This window comes from Calonectris borealis, chromosome 18 (assembly GCF_964195595.1).
Source record: "Calonectris borealis chromosome 18, bCalBor7.hap1.2, whole genome shotgun sequence".
In the NCBI taxonomy this organism is placed as follows: domain Eukaryota; kingdom Metazoa; phylum Chordata; class Aves; order Procellariiformes; family Procellariidae; genus Calonectris; species Calonectris borealis.
The window spans coordinates 11660496-11684286 of NC_134329.1; the positions used below are offsets into that span (position 1 = coordinate 11660496).

Below are 23791 nucleotides of genomic sequence, written 5' to 3' on the forward strand. Positions count from 1 at the left end.
GTACAACCCACTTCTTCAGCAGTTGCACATTCAGCATACCAATGATATTATTCTTGGCCATCCTGTTAAACTCACAATATAAGTTAAATGCACAGTAGGGGGCCCTGCTGGATTCTCAACAGTTTTTAGATGGCTACAGATTATAGCTGGCCAAGGGTGGAAGTTTGGATAAACAGTCATGAAGTTGAGAGCTTTTCTATTCAAACAGGATGTTGACCAGTGCTGACTCCATCTCTGTCACTTCGCTGGTGATAACTAGGTTACCCAAATGTACTATGCTTAGGGCTACATCAGACCACCACTTGGAAGCTCCAGTTAGTACTACATACAGCTGCCAAATTGCTTAGCTAAATTTCACACAGGGATCACACAGAACAACTGTGGTGGTTGATGCCCTGTTTGTTTCACATTGCCATTCAAGGAGGTACTTTTGGATTACTAATACCTTGTATGACTTGGGTGCTGGCTATTTCAGAGATTATTTCATTGTATCCTGAGAGGCAGTTGTTAGCTGGGTCCTAAGCCCTCAGCACACACGTTTAAGTCTCTGATCTGGAAATTTGGGTGGCATAATATCTGCTCAGGAGTCCCACCCAGAGCTAGGATCCTGCCCAAATTTATTTTGGTGCTTCTTGAAAGAAGAAAGACAGAAAGGAAGGAAAAAAGAAAGAAGCCCAAAACCACAACACAAATTTGCAAGTTAAAATTATTAACAGAACTGACCTGCAAAGTGCAAAACACTAACAGAGAGTTATGATATTCACAGTTTCTCATAATATTCCTCCAGGTACAGAATATCATATTTTCTTAATGCAAGCCACTTTGGAGTGACAATCAATGAAAGACATTAAGTACAATAAAAATATTGGTTTTAGGATAAAAATGTGGTTCCTACCTATTGGCTTGTAAAGAAAAACTCGGCAGAGTCTTACACTTCTCGTAGGTAAATTCTGAATTTTCATCCCCTTGTTCATGAGCCAGGCAGAATAAAAATATCCACCTACACTAAACCAAAGGGAGCCACTCGTAACCCAGACACAACCACAACAGACATTCTCGACAGTCCTTGGCTTAATAGAACACTGCTTTGTGGTTATACCCACCACTAGGATTTCATCTTGCAAGTTCTAGCACGTTTAATTTATTCCAGGTCATACATCAAATATAATATTAAAATTTAAGATGGCATTTGAGATTGAGACTTTCTTTTGCAGTGTGAGTAGAAAGAACACAGTTGGGACTGTGGGTGCATGAGCATATTAATACATAAACACAAACTTGTAGCCATCACTCAAGAAAAACAATTGGTCTTTAAGAGGGGAAAAAAGTTGTAAAAAGAATCAATTCCATTAAATAGCTCTATAAATCAATTCCACCAAAAATCAATGGGAAACTACATCCACAAGGTGCCAAGTAACTCCCACACATCAGGTGCAACTGTCCATGACGGTGGCCGTGCAGCTCTGCCTGCCGGGGATTCAGACAGCCAAGGGCTGGAGCAAGAAGCCCTGCGTTGCCCACACTGCCCTCCAGCTCCCTCCTGCAGCGCTTTCTGCCCCGCTGGCTCAGGCTGAGCTCCATGCTGAAGCCTGCGGGGAAAGCAACAACATCACTCACTTCCAAGGCTTGCATATCTGTATGATGGAGCCAGAAATGGGAGCAGACCCATGCTGCTCCTCACACAGGCCATGCAGACCCTTGCCTCCAGACACAGAGGTGGGCAGTCCCTCCGAAAAGACAGCAGAGGAAAACTCCTGTTACTTGTTAGAGCCAGGCATCCCACATGCCCAGGTCTGAAATGAAGCATGACTTTGGGATTTTCCAGCAGGCTTTGTGCCACATCAGTGTCCTTCCCCTCCCAAAGGGGAGCTAACTTATGCACAGATACAGGGAAGGTGGTAGAGGAACATTCGGGATGTGGGGCCCAACAGCCACCAGCACGCAGTAAGTCACATACTGGTTAAACAAATGACTTGTTTAGGCACAAGTTCATGAGTTCCACATTGTGTCAGTCTTGACTGTTCGGTGACTCCCCAGTGACTGTGCCAGGCCACCATCCTCTCACTTTCAAAGTGCAGCTCAGTTGCATTTTCACATTTATAGGCTCTGGGTGCCCCTTCAATGACTGAAGAAACCCTTGAGGCTTTCATTTAGTGCTGGCAGTTCTCAGATGACTTTAGAAACAAACCCCCTGAGGCTTTTGTTCTGTGTGGCAGAGCAGAGAGGGCACAGAAGATTCTGGCTTTGTTAAAACCTGCAGAAAAATTCATGTCCTGTGTCTTCCCCTTCATGTGCTCCACGTGTGCTGTCATGCCTCTGAGCCTATTCTAGACACACACTATTTAAGAAATTCAGACATAGCATTTTTGCAACGGAACAATTTGATGAGTTGGCCTCTGCTATTCAGCACTAAGTACCAAAACCCATTTTTTCCTGTTGTAACTGAACGCCAAGCATAACTGAGTTCAGTTATTCCACCCTCATGGACACTCATGTCTGGTATTATTCATATATATTATTCATATATATTTAAATTAGAGAAAGAGTGCATATGTGTGTGTATATAATAAATAATGATCAATTTAATGAGAAGGCTCAAGACTGTCCATGGCAGGGAATGAGACTATCTACTGCTTCTCTCCAAGGCTCTGTGACCCAGCTGCAGGAGGGATCTGATCTGGAAACTGCATCTTAGCTGTTGGGCCTGATCTTAGAAATGAGCACCCTCAACCTGCTGATTTCAACAGGGTTTGAGAGCATTTGATATCAAACCTTCCATCAGTCACAAGTTTCTCCTAGACATAAGGGCATGCAGTTCTGGAAAGTGAGACTTTGACATAGGCTGGAGGTTTGAGGTCAAGAACAAGTGGGAATTGTACAACCAGAGGCTTCAATCTAACCACGGGTATCTGGCAAGACAAAGCAGCAACACATTCAAGTTGCCTCTTTTGGAATACTCCTTAGAACTTTATCATATGACTTCTGCTCCAGAAGAATTAATCGAACATTAAAAAGCATACTAAGGGAAGCGGAAGGACATCGTCAGTAGAACAGCCAGAAGATTTTCCTGCAAGTCACAGTAGATGTTCCTCATTTTCCCTGTCCCTAAAAGTATCTGCAGTGATACTTTCTTATTTACTGGGATATCAGTTTCACAAGTCAGGAAAAAAAAGATTTGTGCCAAGTGGCCCTCAAGTATTATAATAGGAAGGATGTTTGCAGAGAGTTTTGAAACACAGATCTTATTCTAAAGAGAGTCTTGATGCACAAACAGATGCTGCACCAACACTTGCATGGATGTTACCCTAGACTATTTGGTGACTCTCTGAAGTTCTGGAGTAGCTTACAGTGAAGAAATTACCGTTACATTTATGAAGGACAGCCCAAAACATGGTGCAACGTTTGTGTGGAAAGAGACAGAGAAAACAGATAGGAATAGGCACAGCCCAGAGAATGAAGAGATTACAGTGATACGGCAAATATGTAGAAATGATTGGAAAAAGCAAGTATGTGCACAACTGAGGATTCTGGAGGAAGCAAAGAATCCAACAGGTTAGACAAGCAAAGCATAAATCGAAATAAGCAGACACTATGGACTAGGAGTTGAAGCCAGCACAGGGATCTGAAGTGTCAACTCTCATTTAAAGACTATCGTATTTAAAATCATTCACCAAATTGCATAACAGACGAATGAGATGAATTGAAAGATTAGTCTATGGAAATACACTCAGAGAGAGGATTGTAAGAAATTTTTTTTTTAAATCCTGCTCCTAAACTCTTCTACACTCAAGGAAAAAAATCTTAAATCCCATTTCCTGCCACTATAGGACTAAAAAGTTAACACCATATTTCATAGCGGTTAACATGAAACAGGATTACTGTGCTGACTTGTTCTTAAAGAGCAAATACATTCTAAAAACTAGATTGGAAAGGAGGTAGATTTCTTTCTGCCAAATCCTCTGACAAGAAGCAGGAGGGAGAAAACATATTTTTCTCTAAGACTTCTGGGGATAAACAGAATTAAAAAGTCTGTTGCCCTCAGTAAAATTGATGTTGGACTTTTTTTGTTCAGTCATTCACTGCAGAGACTGACTTCATATGAATAATCGTGCTTTTCTTCCCTACTCAGATGAAGTGCTTACACTCTTTTCAATGAAAGCAAAAGAAATGCTTTGCTGTCCCTTAAACATTAAGTTTCTGAAATAAGCCAGAAAGGTCTTACGAAGAAGATCCAATAACCCATCAGAAGGAATAACTTTTTAATGCCAGCCAACGAAGTGCCTCCTAAGAAAAAGAAAGATTCAAACCCCTACCCAAGCAGACATCCCAGGCAGAGCCTTCTCTGACACGGTAGTATCGCAGCCTGTCTGGGACTTCGTCAAAGCCTTTTACACGCAGAGCACCTAGGCAGCGAGCGCGTGACACGCAGCCAGCCAGCCTCGTAACGTCTTGCCTGTTTTCTCTTGAGCCTCTGAACTGTGACCTCAAAGCAAATGAATCTGAGAAGAAAATACATTAATCAGGCATTCACTCAGCCAGGCTCAGGATTTTTAAACCAGGGATCTGAATCAGCTCTATCGCCTCCCGCTTCTTTCCTGGTACAATTAGTCAGCATCTGCCCCGGCAGCCAACCCCCCGCCTCTCAGAGGGGGGACGAGCAGCTGCAACTCCCTTGCCCACTGCCTGCTTCCTAACAGGCTGCAGAAAAGCGGAGAATACCTTCCTGAACTCTGCCTGCCGAAGGTTAGCATCCCTTCCCCACGCTCAGGGGAATGAGAGGAGCTGAGAACAGCTACCACTTACAGCCTCTTTGATTCCCTGCTCCAGCCCAAGCGCAGGTTCAGACGTGTCCCAGCCCCACCTCTCCCCACCTCGGGCCAAGGCCATGCCAGCTCCACACACCTGTTGGAGGCTTCCCCACACTTTAAGGGAATCCCCAGAAGGGGATTTGCAGGTGCTCTGCTCCCTTCAAAGAGTTCAGGCAACAAATCAGCCTGGGAAATTGGACCCATAGTATTCGATGTGGCCCTCTGACCTTTTCCGAAATGTTCTCAGCCCACCAGGCTGGCAGGACTGAACTTTACAGCTAAGCGTTTTGAAAGAAGCATGTGCTTTTAAAATCGAGTTGAATTTTTGCTAGGGAGACTTTACAGAGGCATCACTAGTGTATCCACAGGAGTTTTGCAATTCTAGGTTACAGGTGATTACAGCAAATAAACAGGCATTCAAGTCAGGCTCGGAAGCGGGCTTTTACTTAAAGCCCGCCTCACCAGGCACTTGAAAAATAAACAAAACCCCCAAGCAGTTCTGTTTTACCCAACATATAAGGCTCCAGCCCCACTCCTCAGGCTGGATTGTGCAAGCTCTTACTCCAGCAGTCACACTGAGTTCAAGCAAAGAGCCTGAGTAAGCATTTGCAGAATCTGACCCCCCTCCAGTCAGTTATCTATACTGCACCTATTTGTGCCTTGCATTGCAAGCTCTTCAGCCAGGGACATGGTCTGGAAGTATATTGTCAGCTGCAATGTTCTTTATCTCCATTTATGGCATTAAATCTAATTTTTGGTGCCAAGTGCAGCATTACCCTTACAATGACATCTATTAGAGACAGTTTCCCCTGAAGACTGCGATCTGACCAACAACCAGTTTGCACTGTTCTTTTTTTAATTTATTGCAAAACCACCATGTTCATACTACCTCTCCGCTTCTTTAATTTCAAGCATTTTGTTAAAAAATAGTAAGATAGGCACTGAATTATGGAAATGCCACACCCTGGCATTACACTGACTTCACTCGAGATGATGCCATCCTTTCTTCCCTGAAGATTTAAAAAACTGGGAACCGGAAACAAAATTAAAGCAACAAACTTGACTGATTAGTCTCCAGTAATGTGTAAGTTTAGTAGAGGCAGGCTTGCTTTCCCCGTGCCACTGCAAGCATTCCTGATGGGCACCCAGCCCCTTCCCTCCTCCCAAGGCACAGAAGAGGGAGGGGTGGGTGGGCCAGCAGCATGGCACAGCATGGAGCAGTTCTTATGGAAAAAATATCTGCAAGTTCCCCTGAAATGCTGCGTCCTGCATGCCACAAAGGACAGCTGCTACCTTCTCACTTACACAAACGTGACCCCAGCCAGGCAATCTACAGAGCTAACGCTGTCAGATACCCTCCCACTCACCACTTTTGATGGTCAAAGCCATTGTAATGAAGCAGCTTCCCCTCCACCTCAAAAGGGGATGTGCTTTGCTTTTGCTCCAAGAAGGTTTGCGGGGGGTGCTTTGGGGGTTTTTTTTGCTTGTTGGTGGGGGTACAACCCAGGCTGTTTTAGACAAACAGAGAGGTAGCATGGGTCCACGTGTAACCACGGAGGAAGCAAGCACAAATTGGCAAATACTCTGAATAATGGCAGAGTAGACGCACACGGAAACCTGCTTGGACTCACCTGGACTCCTTTCCCCTTTTCTTGTCCAACCAGTTCATGGATGGGGAACATCCCAAGCCTCTGGCATATGGTATTAGATGCTCTGGGTATTAGGTAGAAAAGTACTGATAAGTCTTTTGAAACGGTACAGCTGGCGTCATGTAGCCCAGGTCCCATTTCATATGAACTCTCAAAATTTGGAAGGGAGAGGGAGATTTTGTTTATTTATTACAAGTGAAAGAGAGAGACTTAAGAGGTGCTTAATCAGTCATTTGCGTCTACTGGGAGTGGAAGCTGGTTTGTCTGGCTATGGCCATGGCTTCTGGTAGGGAAGAACCCTTGTGCAGCTTTCAGAAAGTCATAAACATCTCAAAAAAGGTTATATGAAGATGCCAGAGACATAGCTATAAGTCACAGATTACTAGTTATGAAAGCATTTTGCGATCCTTGGGTGGAAAGGATCTCTTTGCTGGATAGGCAAATATTTTAATTCCATACTCCAATGATCACTGTTCCAGCAGGACCCTTAAAATATATTTTCCTTCCATGACTGTCCTCTGTTATTAGTTACACCTCCATGCAGCTTTTAAATAACAGCATGATTTCCAGTACTACAGCGCTATCAAATGTACTAGTTTTCTCTGCATTTGGTTCCACTTACAAGACACTGAATTATTAGTACAGCATTCAGCTTGAAATCCTCTTGCACCATTAACAGGGTGAAATATTAGACAATAGCGGCTACTACTGTTATTTACTGTTCATTAAATGCTAATGGAAATTCAGCCCATCTTCAAAATATCATGCCCTTACACAGGTAGAGAGAGGTACAGACAGATTAAATTATTTTTCCGGAATCAAAAAACAAATCAGCGGCAAACAAATTCTCATACTCAACTCCTTGTTTTAGCCACCAAAATAGAGACTGTCAGAATGAAGATAATGGCTATAGTCCTCTCTCCTCACTCAGGTCACTTCTTCCCCTCACTCAGGAGCTAAGGAATATCACTATGGCAATTAAACCCATCACTTAAAAGTAGCAACCAGAAACTGGGAGACCCAGCATGACTGGGATAAGCCAGCTGACTACAACTACTAAAAAGAGGTCCACGCTTGGGGAAATACTCAAGACATTCCTTCTCCAGAGGCACCACCCATAATAACAGGCCAACAGTCTCAAACACCTCTGCATCTTGGATGGATATGCAGAACCGCATACATTAAACTACTTTTCTTGGAGTTCACTTAAGAATGCTGCCAGCTTGTAAACAGCAGAGTCAGTTTTGCTGCCAACACAATTTTTACCTAGAGCGAACGGAAGTGCTTTTCCAAGAATTTCCAAGACTGTTGCGTCACGCGGTACGCTGGCACTGCACCATGCAACCCAGGGAGGGAAGACAAAAAAATACAAGCTGCTGCTCAGCGCATCCTGAAAGGGATTATTTAGAGGCATTTATTTATTCCCAGGAAGAGACTGGCAGTGCAAAACAGACCTTCCAACAAACCCCAGTGTTCGCTGCAGGGAAATACAGTCTCGTTAATATTTTCAATGCTGTAGCAAAAAGTGAATAATTTTTATAGCTGGCATGTTTCAATTTTCATTACAATTTTGAAAGCCTTGTTTGATAAAGTACAGTGGAGACTAAGAAACGTAGCATTTCTGAAGGACTGGAGAGCAATCTTTTCTATTCTTCCTCCGCCTATGGGTTTTGCATAATACCAAAGCATTAGTCCTTTGGCAACTACCATTTTGAAGCTTTATTAGAATTATGTGTATGATGACAGCATTTACAGGCCTTTGCTAAGGTCAGGGTCCCATTGTGCAAACTTTTAACTATGATGAGCATTTATAAGATAAATATACAAGACAAACCAAGGACATTGTATTCTCCATACTTTAAAGATGAAGAAAACTTAAGTTGCTTAACTTCCTTCATGACCATAGCATGGAGAATTTAAATCAGTGATAGAAACTGAACCCAGAGTTCCCTAGGAGCTCACCTAGAAGAATTAAATGTGTGCATAGTTTCAACTGCTGCACCAATTCATAAGAGTAAGTACTTATAACCAAGTTTTCTGGGTAAAACTTTTCGAGTCGTAAGTCATGTTGCTTTTAAAACACGCTCAGCCAAACATCAGTCTGCTGACATCTGAAGAATTACAAGACAACTCTCACTCTCATGCCAAAATTCCTTTTATTGAGCATTTTGGTACTACAGTTCTGGCTATGTACCCTTCGTAGATGTGCATGCACATTTATAGTTTTTAGTGGATTCCCTGCCATCTACAATTTTGGTAGATATTTTTCCTGCCTAGAAGGACATCCACATTTTTCTTTGAAGACTGGGCATAATCATGTCACTAATATCACATCATCAAAGAGCATTTGAACTGCTTAGAAAATGAACAAAGAGCCTTTTTCAAGGACTCGAGAAGTTTGATGCAGAAAGTTCCACATGAGGACCATTCTGAATACTTTATAAGGGTAAACAGAAACTAGGAATAACAAAGCACCTCACCCTTCCAGGGGTAGGGGAAATGACATTAAATAAAAACAGCACAAGTTCAAGTCTCACTATACACTGGCATGATTTCAAACTTTCTTTTAAATAGGTCTTGTTTAAAAAAAAGTCGGTCGTCAATTGTATGTGTTTGCTAGTGAAGTTTTGAGGAAAGTCACTACTTTATTATTTCATCCAAGCCTGGGCAGTTAACTAACCTCTCGCATCAGGAGCCTCTTGTAAAGGGACAGAGAGGATGGTTTTTTCAGTTTTAATTCAATAACTAGTTCTTTCAGACTGGAGAAAGCAATTGAGATTTGGAGAGGAACAGAAGGGCAGGAAAGATTACTTCCCTCCAAATTAAAAGTAGATGTTAAAGACTAGTATCTGCTGGCTCTAAACTCATAAAACTAGAAAATAATCAATTCCCTTTTGCTCAAAGAACATTTCCTTTGCTTTGCATTTAAAATGGAGCTGAATAAGAATCACAGAATAAGTCACATAGGAAGGGACCTCAGGAGGTCGTCAGAAAGTATTTTGATAAGAAAATATTTTCCAAATATTTTTATTTAACATTTCAAAATACTCTGGTTTAGCATTTCATTGAATTTAATGCTATATAAGAAGTTGCTTGATACACTTCTCAGAAACAATAACATAGTAAATTAATTTTGTTTCTGATTTGCATGTTAAATCATAGCTTGAATGTGTTAAACTCTGTCCTCCTGCTTAACAGAAAATAATACCAAATTTACTTTAAAGCTATTTTTAGTTGCACATCAACATGTTTTAATAGGTACAAACCAGTGAGACCCAGCCCTTCCACTGGAGGGTAACTACCACATAGACAAACAAGCAAGCTTTAAAATAAGGTTTCTTGTCGGCTGATTTCAATTCTTAGTTAAAATTGGCAATGCAAATTACTCTATTCTGTTCTTTATCAGACCAGAGAAAAGATTTCCAAACTGTCAAACTGGCTGGTGGCATCTTGACAGCAGATGGAAATGCAGTAAGTGGAGTCCTACATGGCAGTGTCTTTATGTGACTCCTGGAAAACTGAATCCACACACTGAATGGTTCTTTATACAACGGGAAATGAGCACACATTTAGGGGAAGGAATCTGCTGTACACCCCTGTCATCTTAAACCAGTCCAGGAATGAATGGGACTAGCCCAGCATGAAGAGCAGAGTAAGGTTGTTTACCATATGAGGCCTCTTCCCCAGGCAGTCCGCCCTGTATCTCTTTTAAAACTCATGGCAAAAGACTGATTTGAGGACAATTTTATCTTGCGTAGTGTTTGGTTCAGTGGGGGAAGGGCGTGGATAGGGCAAACTGATATATTATTGAAAGCTACCCCCTCTTCCTTTACCCAAGAGACTGAAGGACAGCGAATGCCTCAGGCCAGCTTACTGACATGAGATGCTTTCTACCTCCCGTCCAGAACCTGGGCGAGGACAACAATGGCAAGTTTTTCCATCCAGTATCTAAAGCTGGAAGAGGGAGTTGTTCCTAGTTCCTGCATAGATCTCTCAGAACATTTAGCAACAGATGCAAGAAGTACACCCTGTTTTCAGGGCTGTTTTTATTGGGAGAGCAGCCCCTGATGACAGTTTTGAGCAGGAAACTCCCTGCACTTCTCTGAACTCTTCTTATTGCCAGCTGAAGACTAGGACCCTTCCTCTCCCAGCTTAGCTGTGCATGTGTCTTCTGACACTTTCTGCAGGAGAGCTGAGCAGTTTTGTCTGTTCTACGTGAGCAAGAAAGTCAGTGCTGAAGGAAGCCCATCCTGACAACCGTTTCCCACAACAGGTCCATTTCCAAATGCCTGCTTGAGATTTTCAGTTTAAAAGATCACTCTTTAGCCCCTTCAAATCCCCAGCGTGCACATCAGAAAATGTGATATAGTACATATGTAATCCTGGATAAACTAGATTCCCCACCCCTTCCCATTAAGTAAAACCAGTAACTAGAATCCCTGTTTAGGATTTGTGATTACAAGGATCACCCTCCGCCCTGCCCTGGCCAAACAACACGGTGTCTAGGAAAGCATAAGAGCCGTCATTTCAATAATGCAAAACCCTGTTGCTTCCAGTCCAGAACAGCTGACTTGAAGTGCATGCTAGGCTGTGCTTATTAACAAAATGAGAAATCTGATATATAGAAAGAAAACACTATGTGAGGATTAATCCTGGATTGCAGTTTGTGGCCAGCACCGGGCCGTCATCCAAACACAGATGAAAAAGAACAAAATTTCTCCCACCTGTCACTTACAGCAGGTACAGCTATTGCAGTGTTGTAGTCTCCTCCTTACAGCTATTGTAACAACCCCTTTTATATCAGCTTAAAATTCAGGATTGACCTCACTGTTTCGTTTCTTCCTTGTTTTGTGGGAGCCAGTACTGGAGGGTGAATTTTCTTTCCAGGAATTACAAACAAGAAGCGTGAGTAACTTACAAGTTTGGACAGCTAGCTTGTAATACGTGTACACTTCAAGGAAAGAAACCCAGCTTAAAATTGGCATCCTGTTGGAACCTGGAGATGCTAACTGAACAAGAAAATACAACTCTCAGGAACACTTTTTTTTTACATTGTTTCTGCTGCTTTTGAGAGAAGTAAGCACACTGTCACCGCTGATTAAAAAAGACCTAAACAAACTAATGCAGTTGCTTTGCCAATGAGCTACAGCACAGCAGAGTGAAATCTCTCTTGCAATGCATTGTCCTTGCTCCTGATACTACAGCAAAATAAAAACCAATTTAAGCAGCCCTAGTGGTTTAATCACTAGTGTTCAATCCACATCAAACCAAAGGAGAAATCATCTTTATTTTTTAAAAGATATTCTCCTGCTTATGGTTGGGTCAACACTCTGTTGTTGCAATCCCACAGCTGAGCCCTGTTAATTTTTGTCCAAGCCCAGCAGGGTAGGCATGTCTGCTGATGCTGAAATGGTCCCCCTTCCCATTGAGCTTTGCCTGTCACAATACAGCCAATATAATGGCTATGTCACAAATGTGATTCTGCTTTCTCCCATTCCGAGACCAAATTTGCTGCTGCACTGAAATGCCACTTTGTGGCAACGTTCTTCCCCGGATGTTGTCAGAAAATGCAGTTTTGTTCGTACACTTCATGAGTCAGATTTGGTTAGCGGATGGGAAACTTGGTTTTCTGTAGAGAAAACATGACAACCTTGTCATACCAACACCTTCTACCTATCAAGCTGCGATACGTTCGTCAGACTGGATGAGAGGGTTAAACGCTGCAGTCAGCGCAAACAGGAGTTCTGATATGAAGGCAAATGCACCTCAGTGCTCAAACATTATCCTATTTCCCTACATCTGTCATCAAAGAAGCTAGCAGGAGCTCAAAGAATAGCCACGTACTATTTTCTCTACAAGGTCAAAGGAATGCACAACATACAGTTTATGTTTGACAGTTCTTAATTACTATGAGCTGTAAAGATGCTAGAAAATGAGAACTCTCATAGCAAGATCTGCTGTTCACAACTTCAAATTTCATGCTGTGACCACCAATTTTGGGCTGCGGTGGCTGTTTTAGGGAGTTTCAATCCATTACATAGCCAAACTGATTAGCATTAGGTTGTGTTCTAGTTGTTTTAAATGACTAGTCAAAATAAATTGAACATGTACCCTCCTGGAATAAGGCCTCTAACCTTCTCTTTCTCTCCTTCTCTCTCCCCCCACCCCTTGTCACACATTGGCTTCTGCCAAACAATTCAGCACTGACACTACAGCGTATCACGTGATACCAAGTGCTTCAAGCATCTTGCGATACTTATTACTATCTACACATCCATAAGTCATTCCGCCCAGCAATGTATGTGAATACTAACGTGAGCTATTTCTTTATGCATTAAAGATTTAGAGCTCTCCCAGATCCTTGAAAGAAGCTTTTCCCTCAAACATTGAAAAATCTTCCTTTTTATGTATGTGCATCTCGTCTGCATTTCACGTAGATTAGGAAGCATGACATAAGAAAAACCTGCTATATCCTCGGATTCTCCCATTCCTCCTGCTTACACCCCTGTGGCCATGCAAGTCTGCCGTGATTAAGCGATGGATTTTAGACGCAAAAGAACAAGGCACTTATGCAGGGTTTCCTTACCCGTGTTAGAATGGAAAGTAACAAATGTAAGAGGTTGCTTATTCTTCATGCTGATCTCCTCCAGAGCTAAAATGATATGTCAGTAGCAGGTGGCAAGTTTGAAGACCCCCCTCCCCTCCTTTTTTTTTTTTTAAATAAATATAACAAAGGGCACACAGATTTGACCTAATGGGTCAACCATCAAAAGTTAAACTGATTTAAATAATTAGACCTAGAATGTCAGGCACCACTGCAAATAATTGCTCCTAATGCTTTTAGGATTAGATTGCTAATGAAAAGGCGCAAAAAGGAGGCCACTTGCAGTTGTGGAAATAAGTCAATTTTCTTTCCATATGTCTTTTTCCCCATGTAGATTTGCTGTGAAATCCTAAGGAGTCATTTACAGCTTTCTCTCCAGAGCTGCTGTAGTATATACAATAGTTCTGAGTCATAAAAAATAGTAATAAGTCATCTTGAAATACTAGTTGTTTATACACTGTATTTATCAAGCACAGCAAACATCTGCTCATAGTTCTGACATTTTCCAATGAAAGTGACTATTGCATATTGTTTTCCCCTTTAATTTGTGGAAAAACATGGGAGCCATTCAAATATAAACAGCATTCCGCAATAAATTTAAACCAGTTTTGGTCAAAGGACAGCTTATTAGCAGAACGTAATTGTGATGCCCTTCTTAACTGGTTTCTGGCTGCTCTCTCAGATTTATCCTAACAACTAAGTAACATCCAGGGTGATTTCTGTCGCTGTCTGCTAAAACATTTGGTTTCGTATATAATTCATTAATTCCATGTCAAGGTATACACCCGCCCCACTCGCAGATACTGAACGCGAAGTTACTCGCCTCTCGAAGAGCCGAGGCAGCCCGAGTTTTCAAAGGCTGCGGATTTCGCAGCAGAAAGTTTCGAGTCACCAAACCCCCGTGTGTAAATACGCGTTCACCCGAGCGGCCGGGGGCAGCGCCCGGGCGGCGGCGGGGCCGGGCGCGGTGTCCGGCGGAGCCCCCGGGAGGAGCGCGGCTGGCGGCCGCGATAACGGGGAGCGCGGGGGGCGCGCCGAGAGCCCACTTCCACCTGGGACCGGTCCAGGCAGAAGTCAATAATTGACTTCTCCCGCCCCGTACAAAAGGGGCCGGGAGCAGGCAGGCAGCAGGCTGGGCGCTGCGGGCACCGCGGCCGCCCTGCGCGCCCGAGGGGCTCCCCGGGCCGCGCACCGCGCAGGGGGCCGCGCACACAGCCGCCCCCCACCCCCACTCCCCCCGCCGGCTTTGCTTTGCTTTTAAATGCAACCAGAAAAACAAAAAAGCCCGGCTCCCCCCGCCGCCGAGCTGGCACCGGCACCGGCGCGCCCGGGGATGCAGAGCCCGGCCCGGCTCCGCGGCGCCGTTCACCCGGGACCGGGCTGCCGCGGGCGGTGATCGGCCCTCCCGGCTCCCTGAATTACAGTGTTACGCGCCTCGGCAACAATATTGCCAGCCTGGACGTACAATTTGAATTTTTTTTTTTTTAACTGGGTGGACAGCTCTGCGCCTGGCTGGCGGGGCCGGGGAAGCGCGCATTTCCTCCGGGGGCACAAAGCCGGGCGGGCAGGGTCCTGCGAGCCCCCGGCCGCGGGAGGGTGCGCGATCCTGCGCTCCGTCCATTGCATCCGAGACGGTGCCGTAACAAAAGCCAGAGACCCGCAGCGACGGGCAGAGCGAGCGGAGCCGGCGGGTCCTTCTCTCCGCGATCCCGAACGGCCGAGGGGGGCGGCGGGGAAGGGGGGAGCCAGGGCAAAAGTTCACCGCGGTCCCGGTAGGGCAGGGGGTGCCCGGTGGGGCAGGGGCCGGCGCTGGGGTTGGGGGATGCCGGCCTGGCTCGTCGCCTTGCAGCCCCGCGGATGGACTGCGGGGGGGAAGGAGGCGATGCGAGTCCCGGGAGCCCCTTCCCTGCCCTCTCCTCCACAATGCGGCCGGATCCCCAGCACAAACACGCCCCCCGGCACCCCGAGGCTCCGCTCCCTCCTTTCGGGGGAAAAAAATAAATAAATAAAATAGGGCTCACTTGCAGGGGGCGAGTGGGGATGGGGAGAAGGCTGCTGCTCCGGGGCTGCCTGCCCGCCCGGCCGGTCACCCCCACGCCGGCCCCGGCGGGCAGCAGCTGCGGCCCCCCGCCCCGATCCCACCGCCGCCGGGGAAGGGGCAGCGCACACCCGTGCGCGCACACACACGCACACGCACACACACACAAATGGCACGGGAGGAGGGGGAAAGTTTCCAGCCGCTTCAACCAAATAGCCAACATTTGCAATCCCCAGACAGGCACGGTGGCGAATACACCGTATGCACGCCCCGGCCCCGAAAGCAACGGGGCAGCGCGCCGGGCGAGCGAGGGGAGGGGGCCCGGGGCATGGAGAGAGGGGGGCAAAAGGGAAAGGAAAATGATCTATATTTTCTTCAATGGAACTACCGCTGGTGCCGGGCACGGCTGCTGCAGGGCAGGGAACAAGGGGGCACCCCCGCCACCCCGGCGACTCCCCCGAGTGGACCCGTGCAGATGGGCAAATAACCGGGGTTGCAAATAAAGAGCGGGGGAGCGGGGCTGGGCTGCACCGCGGAGCCCGGCAGCGCCCGGCCGCCCGAGCGGGACGCGCGGCCCCGCGCCCCCGCCCGCGCCCCGCTCCGCGTTACCTTCTTATTGCATCTGGAGCAGCAGCTTTTCTTCCCCTTCCCCTCTCCTCCTCCTCCTCCTCTCCCTCTCCTGTCCTCTCGGTTTATACCAGCCTGTTCCTCATCTCACAGCCTTCCTCCCAGCGCCATCTTGCAAGCTTGTGACGTTGGGAGCCGCTCACCCCTGACCCACATTTGAATAGAAGCCAAAATGAAAAAAAGAAGAGGAGAGAGAGAGGGAGAGAGGAGAGAAAGAGGGGGAAGAAGAAGAAGAAAGAGCGGAACAAGGAGAGGCAGGGAAAGCAGCAGCTAAGCAAGTGCTGTGCCAGTGTGGAACAGCATCGGCTCCCGCTCCCTTGCCAGCTAGTTTAGTAATAAGCAATTTCCTGCTTTTGCAATAAATGTTGCCGCGGCGGGGCTGGGAGAGGGACGGGGAGCTGGGTAATTCCCACCGAGGGACCAGGGCTTCCCCCACCCCGAGCCCCCCCTCCCTTCCCTGCCACCCACACCCCGAAACCCAGCCCGGAGCCCGACCACTACCTCCCGGCAACCCAAATGCTGCTGCTCCCTCCCAGGTTTGGAGCAATGAAAAATGCATTTGTTAAGATTATTTCTCCCATCACTGATGAGGTCTCAAGTGTGTGTTAAGGGAAATTATATAGATTATAGCTTGTACATGTATTGGAATCTGAAATGAGCTTCATACACAAATTAAGAAAACATCCTCATGTATAACGCAATTTGCATATTAGCTTTTTACCACTCCTGTCTGTTTTTTAAGGACTGACAGTGCATTTTGCTCCATCCAAGACACAGATGAAGACGTGGCCTCTGCAGCCATAGAATCTGCAGAAATCTGAAGTTTTGTTTTGTGCATTTTTTTTCGTTATTTACCTATTGGAAGTATATCGAGGGGAAAAGTTATTTGTGTTTTGCATCCCTGGTCCTGCAAAGACTTTCATGCATGCTTAACTTTAAGCACATCAGTAATCACACTGAGCAAGCAGGGGCTATTCAGATGCTTACACTAAGCATGTGCATAGCCTGTAAGCTCAAGTTATTATTTTGTAAAATGCAAAGTGAACTGATATCATCTTAATTTTACTGACCATTGCCACGAAGTACAACTGTGCAGAATTCTGAATTACACCTTTGTAGCACTTTCTCCCTTCAGTAGCTAATTAATCTGTAATGACAGGAGCGATGCATATAAACATTTTTATTGTAATCGTGCACAGGAGTTCTTCCACTATCCCATGTAGGAATCACTGTATTAGCTGCAAGTGTGAGATGGCATTTTCTTTTCTTCGGTGCCCTCGGAGCCACCCATAACCAAAATTCTCTGTAGCCTGAGCAAAGTGATTCATTAGTGAAGCCGAGCTACCATTTAACACATCTCTAAGAATTCCCTAATAGCCTCAACGCCAGCGACTCTCTCAGCCACTTCCTGTGCAGATCCCTGCAGTTTGCACGCACTTCAGCTGGACCCCAGCTGCAGCCTAAGCTCTCCTTCCCTGATAATAAAGATATTTTCTAGTTGCTCATCCAGAGTTCAAAGTTTTTGCAGAAGATGGTTTCTTCAGCCCTACCAAAGTGGCTTGAGGAGCAAATAAAGATAAGGCAAATCACAACAGCCATATCAGAAAGGTCTGGACTGGTGGTTTGTTCACAGTACACCCAATAAAGAGCAGAACACTTTAACAGTGGTGAGAACAGCAAACCTGACTGTCAGCACAAGACCCAGTGAAGTAGATAAGGATCAATTCAAGACTCTTCCCCCACCGGGAAAGTTAATTTAAGATTGGTGGTGCTGCTCTTAGCTGTATTTTAAAGCTAAGTGGCCTTGCAAATAGCCAGGGAGGTGTAGGTAGCCATTTGCTTCACGCTGTGCCAGAGGAATTGGTAGGCAAATACACAGAAGTCCTTGTGCTATGTTATCTAAACAGGGGAAAAATGCATCCTGGAGTTATTTCAGGCAAGTTTAGACATTTGGGTTTAGGAAGACCCGCTTTTGTGAATCTCTGTGTGGCATCTCAAGACCTCAACAATGCCACCATCTGCCCTCAATCTTCCTTCCTTCTGCTGAAGCTTACTGCCCCAGAAACAGTCAGCCGAACAGTCTGTGTGCCCCTGCCAGTTCGCAGACCAACATCTTAGTTCAAACCCACTTTCATCAGACATTTGAACAAAGGTGCCAGGCTTTGCACAGGAATGGCTTGAAGCACAAGCATTTCAGTCTGTCTGCCAACTTTGCTAGGCAGGTGATAACTTTTGAGAGTGAAGGGAGTGAAGAAGGTTGAGAAGAAGGGGAGAAACATCCTAAAATGCCACCACAAGATGTAGTCTGCAAAAAGCTTTTCTTGCATTTGAATCTTCTCTAGGTTTGGGAACAATCAGTTCTGAGCATCCCTAAGGAAATGGAGAGAGACACACATTCCCAGTGGAGAGGAGACAAAAAAAAGATAGAAATTAGGTGTCTGGCACCTAGAAATGATATGGTAGGATGCAACACTGCATTCAGCTTCATATATACATGATAATTATAAGGTTGAAAAAGAATTAATGAGAAAGCTAGACCTGGCGCTGTCACTAGAACCATGGACATCTGTGGAGAATCTGATGAGCCAAGTAGAAGTATGACCACACCTACCTGGAAAACATCTACGGGCATGCAAGGCAGATACCATGATACCTATAATGTCTCCAAGCAACCACAGCCAGGGAACTTGCCATCCAAACAGAGGGTACACCCTCCAGTTCCAAGAAATCACACCCACTGTGGGCACGTCTGGCACTGGGTGAAACATGTGTCTCTGTACAAGAAAAGCAAACGCGTTACTAAGGTGCAGAGAACAGCATTCTCTGGTGAAAGACCGGACTAGAAGGGTAATGGTGGCACCCTGGTTACAGGCACTGTGGTGCAATGAAGGACGGTTTGGGCTAGTGGATACTTTGAAGAAAGAGACGCTTCTATTTCCAGCCAGATACTTGTGATTAACTTTGATTCCTAATTTTGTGTGACTGGGTTTTTTAACATTTATTTTGAAAAGAGGACAGTCAGAACGGCAGCAGCGGATTTTGCGGGGTGCTCTGCAGACACAAATGAAAGCTTCAACTTCCTCCTCGGTGTGTGGGTGAATATGTTGAATGCAACACATCCAAGGTAGCTATGATGGACAGATTTTTGTCCTAACAGGATACAAAGAATTCAGAACAGAATCCAAAGAATAAGCAGATTTCACACCATCCTTGTATATTAGCCTTCAGTATCTATTCACAAATAGCTCTATAATGCTGCTTTCAGGCAGAAAAGTTTAATTAATACTAACTGCCCAAAATAAGTTACTGTTTGCACAATACTTAGACTCAAATCAAGTCAGTGGCTGAAACCCAGAAGAATTTCAGGGCTTCAGTTTGGTTTTAGTCGTTTTCGACCAACTGATGGGTTCAGAAGCAGCTCCAGTCCTTTGTAGCTGTGCTAATAGCAGGTTTAAACTCATCATAAAACAGGAAGAGGACATGGGTAGAATTGTTATAGTGGCAAGCCAGTGCTGTGGGTGAGGAATGAAGTAATCTGAGCAAAGAAAATGCCATTGCAGAAAGTAAATAGAATAACGACCAAAGGGTGGCCATGTGCCCTTACAGCTCTTCAGTGCCACCTGCCTTCAGTCCCAAAGCTAGTGGATGTCCAGTGCCATCTAGCAGGCAAAACAGTTGTTTACAGTAGTAAACTGATGGGTGAAGCTGGGCGGAAAAGTTGAAGTGAAACGGAAAAAAACTATAATTCCAGGAACTAAGCAAAACATACAGGGCACAGAATGCCAGCGCAGGGTGTATATCTGAAAGCAAAGTGAAGGCGAGAGCTAACCAGCCTGCTCCTCGAGAATAAAAAAGGACTTAGCCCTAAAAATGAAAAAAAAGTTTCTTAGCAGAGGTTTGCAGTCATTGCCTCTCCCGTGGGGTAGTCCTGACAGTGCCACTAAAAATGCTGAGGACCAGAACATCAGATTGGAGCTGAAACAGGCATCCTCTGAAGCATTGCAGTCACCCAGGAAAACTGTGCCTGAATGGTAACAGGACTGCTGGTGATAGCTCATGAAATTAAACTGTTATTTTACTGTCCCCTCAATAGAAATATCCCTCTATGGTCAGACATATGTGTCTGGAAGGTCTTTTCCAACAGACTCCGAAGTGTCCATGGAGGAGACTCCAATCTTATGCTAAGACGGGTTTTGAAAATCTTTTGTCTCTTAGCTGCAAATGCTCTACGTATGAATATACTATCCTCAGTAAAGCCCCTTTATAATTAGCTGGCTTAGCTGGTTCCCCCACTGCTATCTATGGTCTTTTGCAGTTGGCGGATGGACACAAAGAACATTACATTTTGACCTTTGTGTAATGACACTTTAATTTCTCATCTCTGTTCCTATTTTTATTAATTCAAAACTTGAGAGTGCACAAATTCTACAAACAATTTTTCCACAGCTGAAAATCAAAATACAGTCTTTTAGGAAAATCATATGTAATCAAGGAAAATCAGAAACTGTAAATGTAATCTGAATCCTCAGTATCAAAAATAGCCACAAAGGTCCTCAACTCAGAGCTAGTTTTATGCTGCAATGGCTCACAGATCCACTCAGCTCTGCGTTGGTTTGCGTTGTAAGGGTTCTGTTCAAAATCATGGGGTTAGAAACCCAATTAAAAAAAAATAAATAGAAGGTAACAGTTTGAGAAATTAGGCTAGTCGTTTAGTGCTTGTACAAGGTACTATTTTGTACACTTCTGCTTCTGTTGTATTTTTAGTAATAGTTTTAATTTCCTTGGAAGAGAAGAAACATACAGTATTTTTATTGCTACAAGCTGAAGCTTTTTGCTAGGCATTCTGGCATACACAGGGCTGATGCAAGGCTTTTTGCGACTCTAATCAGATAAAAACATTGCTTCCATTATAACAAGATCTTTGATTTCTGTTGGCCTGTGAATTTCATTGCTAATATGTTCACTCTGTACCTATCTACAAAACATCTGTATTTAACTATATCTACCCTGTTAGTTAATATAGTCTGTGCAATGGCATAATTTCACTAGACTATGGGAGAGCAATAAAAAGTAAGGAAAACAACTGATGAACAAAGCCACTACCTATGTGTGTTAGGAATAAAGTGACATTTGCTGAAAATAACTCTGAAATAGATGTCAGAAGGAAATTAAAATAAAAAGGAAACATTTCTTCAGCCGTGTAAATAAACAGCGAACAAGAAAAGAACTGGTGCTGCTATGAAGTGTGTGGACAAGGAAAAGATTAAAAATACTTTTGTACCCAAAATCCAAATGAAAGCTTTGCCATGGCTTTTAAGAGGAAGAATGAAATTGAAGAAGGGAGCAAAACCAGCATGATTAGTTGGAATGAGGGGATGAAAATGGAAATTATCACAATAAAGGTGAAAGCAAATCTAAAAGAGCTCAACATTTTCAAACGAAGGAGATCAGGTAATTTCCTTCCCAGAATCCCAAAGGAACAAGTACCAGGTTGATAGCAAAAATTTAAAATAAATTTTTGAGTTGGAGGTTGTTCTTGCATGATTTGAAAATAGTGGATATAATACTTTTCTTTTAAAAATTTTAGAAAGTTATCTAAGTAGCCACTGAGCTCATCATTGATTTTGAGACCATTTCAGGCTTTCAGAATAGTTTTGAAGGAAAATACAATTAACCAGAAAAAAAAAAAGAAAGAGAGAGTGAAAGAGAAGATAAACAGGATAAAATGCAACCACAACGCTGGTTTTGTCGAGTATCCTGAACTATTTCTTTGCTGAGATGAGATAACTGATTTTCTAAGCAAGGGGAAGTGTAGTAGATCTAATCTATATGGATTTTAGTCAAGCATTTGATATGATGCCACATGGGAAGTTATTAATTAAGATGGAGAAGATGGGGATTAGTACAAGAACAGTAAAATGCATAAGGAATTGTCTGAAGGAGAAGTGCCAATAGATTACTATTGGGATAGAAAGATTACTAGTGATTCAAGACTGAACTTGTTTAATATTCACTATAATGATGTATTGCCATTTAAGCTGGAGTGTGCCTAAGAAATTTTCTGTTGAAACAGTCGAGAGGCACTGTCATTAACAGGGTCAGAGTATCACGGCTAGTGAGCTGGAAGACAGTGAAAGCAATGAGCAATGGAAATGGGATGCAATTCCATACAAAACCAACATACATTAGGGATGCACTTCACCATTAGCCATCAAAAATTAGGCGTCGTCTTCAACCTGGTCATCAGGGCTTCTTCTGCAGCCAACGAAAACAGGAGATACCTCAAGTTTGGAGGTCTATCCTGCCTCTTCTGGGTTTTTAATTTAGGGTAAGAGGAACTGTTCTGTGGATATGTCTGTCTCTATTAACTCTACAGAACCCTATGCAGAAGGATGAAGGAAAATAGATTCTCTTGAAAGAAGAAAACTGACTACGATGAAAAAAAAAATGGATGCATTAGTTTGTCAGTGGATGACTGTGAACCATCAGTACATGAGGCAGTAATACAAATGACAAATGTGATCCTAGACAAGGTTCTTCCAGGAGCAATAGGAAGGCACTGCTGACGCGACAGAAGGCGCTGCTGGACCATCATGTCTGTTGTTGTGTAGGATCTCGTCACGGGTATTAGGACAGGTGTTAATCTATCAGGATGCCCTGGGTAATCATAAGAGACACTAGCTTTCCAACAAGAGCAGAGAGCTGAAAACTGCAACTACTTTACAGACAAATGCTGATCCATGGGTAGGAGAGATGCAGGGTATGCTGCTGGTAGTGGCTGGGAATTTCTGAGATGCCAGGATCTCTTCCAGTCTTATATTTCTAATGTTACAGATAGGAAAGTGTTAATCATCAAAAGCATGTGTATACTTTGACTAGCTTTTTTTGGTCCTGTTTTTATTTTTTTGTGTTTGCATGTAAGTACATATATGTGTGTGTACATACACACACACACACACACACACATGCATAAATACATATTTAAGTGAAGTTTTGCGTCTATATTTTGCTTCTGTATTTGCTTATTGGGTAGCATAGAGATACTGAGCTATATTTTGTATTGTCCGTAATAACGCACAGAGCCAGCCAGTATTTGTTAATATGTTACATTTCTGAGTATTTGTGGTGTTGACTTTCAAGTTATAGATAACCTAAAAATCTCTTCTTGTCCTCATATTAGATAAAAATAATAGGGAAAAAACGACCAAATTCAGCTGTACATAAAATCTTTTTGCTTTCTTTGTGTATATGTACTTTGAGTGGTGGTGTGTACAGTCTGCATAAGTAATTAACGTTGCAAGCTGGAAGAATGAATTATTGTCAGATGGAGGTAAAGCATACAATATGGTCAAGTAAGCAGTTCCAATAATAGCTGTGCTTATAGAAGCAAAATGTAATAGAGGGCAAACTCTACAGGTTGCCAGATTGGTGTCGATGTGGAGCTTTGTTGCCAGTTGGTGACCAGGGGACAGCAGAAGGATTGGTTTTAGCTGAATGCTTTTAAGCTTACGTGTTTACCACATGTAATGAGATTGCTTCTCAAGCAGTGGCACTTAAGCAAAGGGCATAGGTAATTTTAGCTTGATTTAGTTGGTGGAGCTCTAACTAAAAGCCACGTTTTCCTCCCTCTCCAACTTGGCATTTTCTCAGTGAGTTACATCTAGGTGAACATGAGCCATGCGCTGTCATTGCTGGGACAGCTAGATGGGGGCAACACGTGCCTCTCCAGCTGGGAACTTAGCTGAAAAAATGGAACTGTCGTAGAGCAACTGGGCTACGCAAACTCCCCAAAGCTGGCACTGCCCAGGGTGAAGTACAAACCCAGGGAGTACTACAGGTTTGGTCAGGTCACAGCAGTGTTTTTAATTAATGTGGTAGAGAAGATAATCACAAGGGCAATAAAAAGGCTCATTTCCATACAAAATGGACACCAGGATATTAGGGTATGTTGTAGCCCAGCTGAAGACTGCCCAATGGCCATGCAAATATGACTTTTTATACTGTGTAAGAGAAAGAAACTGCAGTTCCCTTGATTACATGCACACATACATAGGTGTGTATTAAC

General features: G+C 44.0%; 1 protein-coding gene across 2 annotated transcripts in view; it reads right to left on the bottom strand.

The window, feature by feature from the left end:
- Positions 1-16094, bottom strand: part of HIC2 (HIC ZBTB transcriptional repressor 2) — an 80394-nt gene extending 64300 nt beyond the window's left edge. The window contains exon 1 of one of the 2 annotated variants that reach the window (XM_075167963.1): positions 15709-16094. The gene's annotated coding sequence lies outside the window, so the exon portion shown is untranslated. The remainder of the gene's footprint in view (positions 1-15708) is intronic. The other variant, XM_075167962.1, reaches the window with a different exon arrangement.
- Between the last annotated feature and the right edge of the window lie 7697 nt (positions 16095-23791).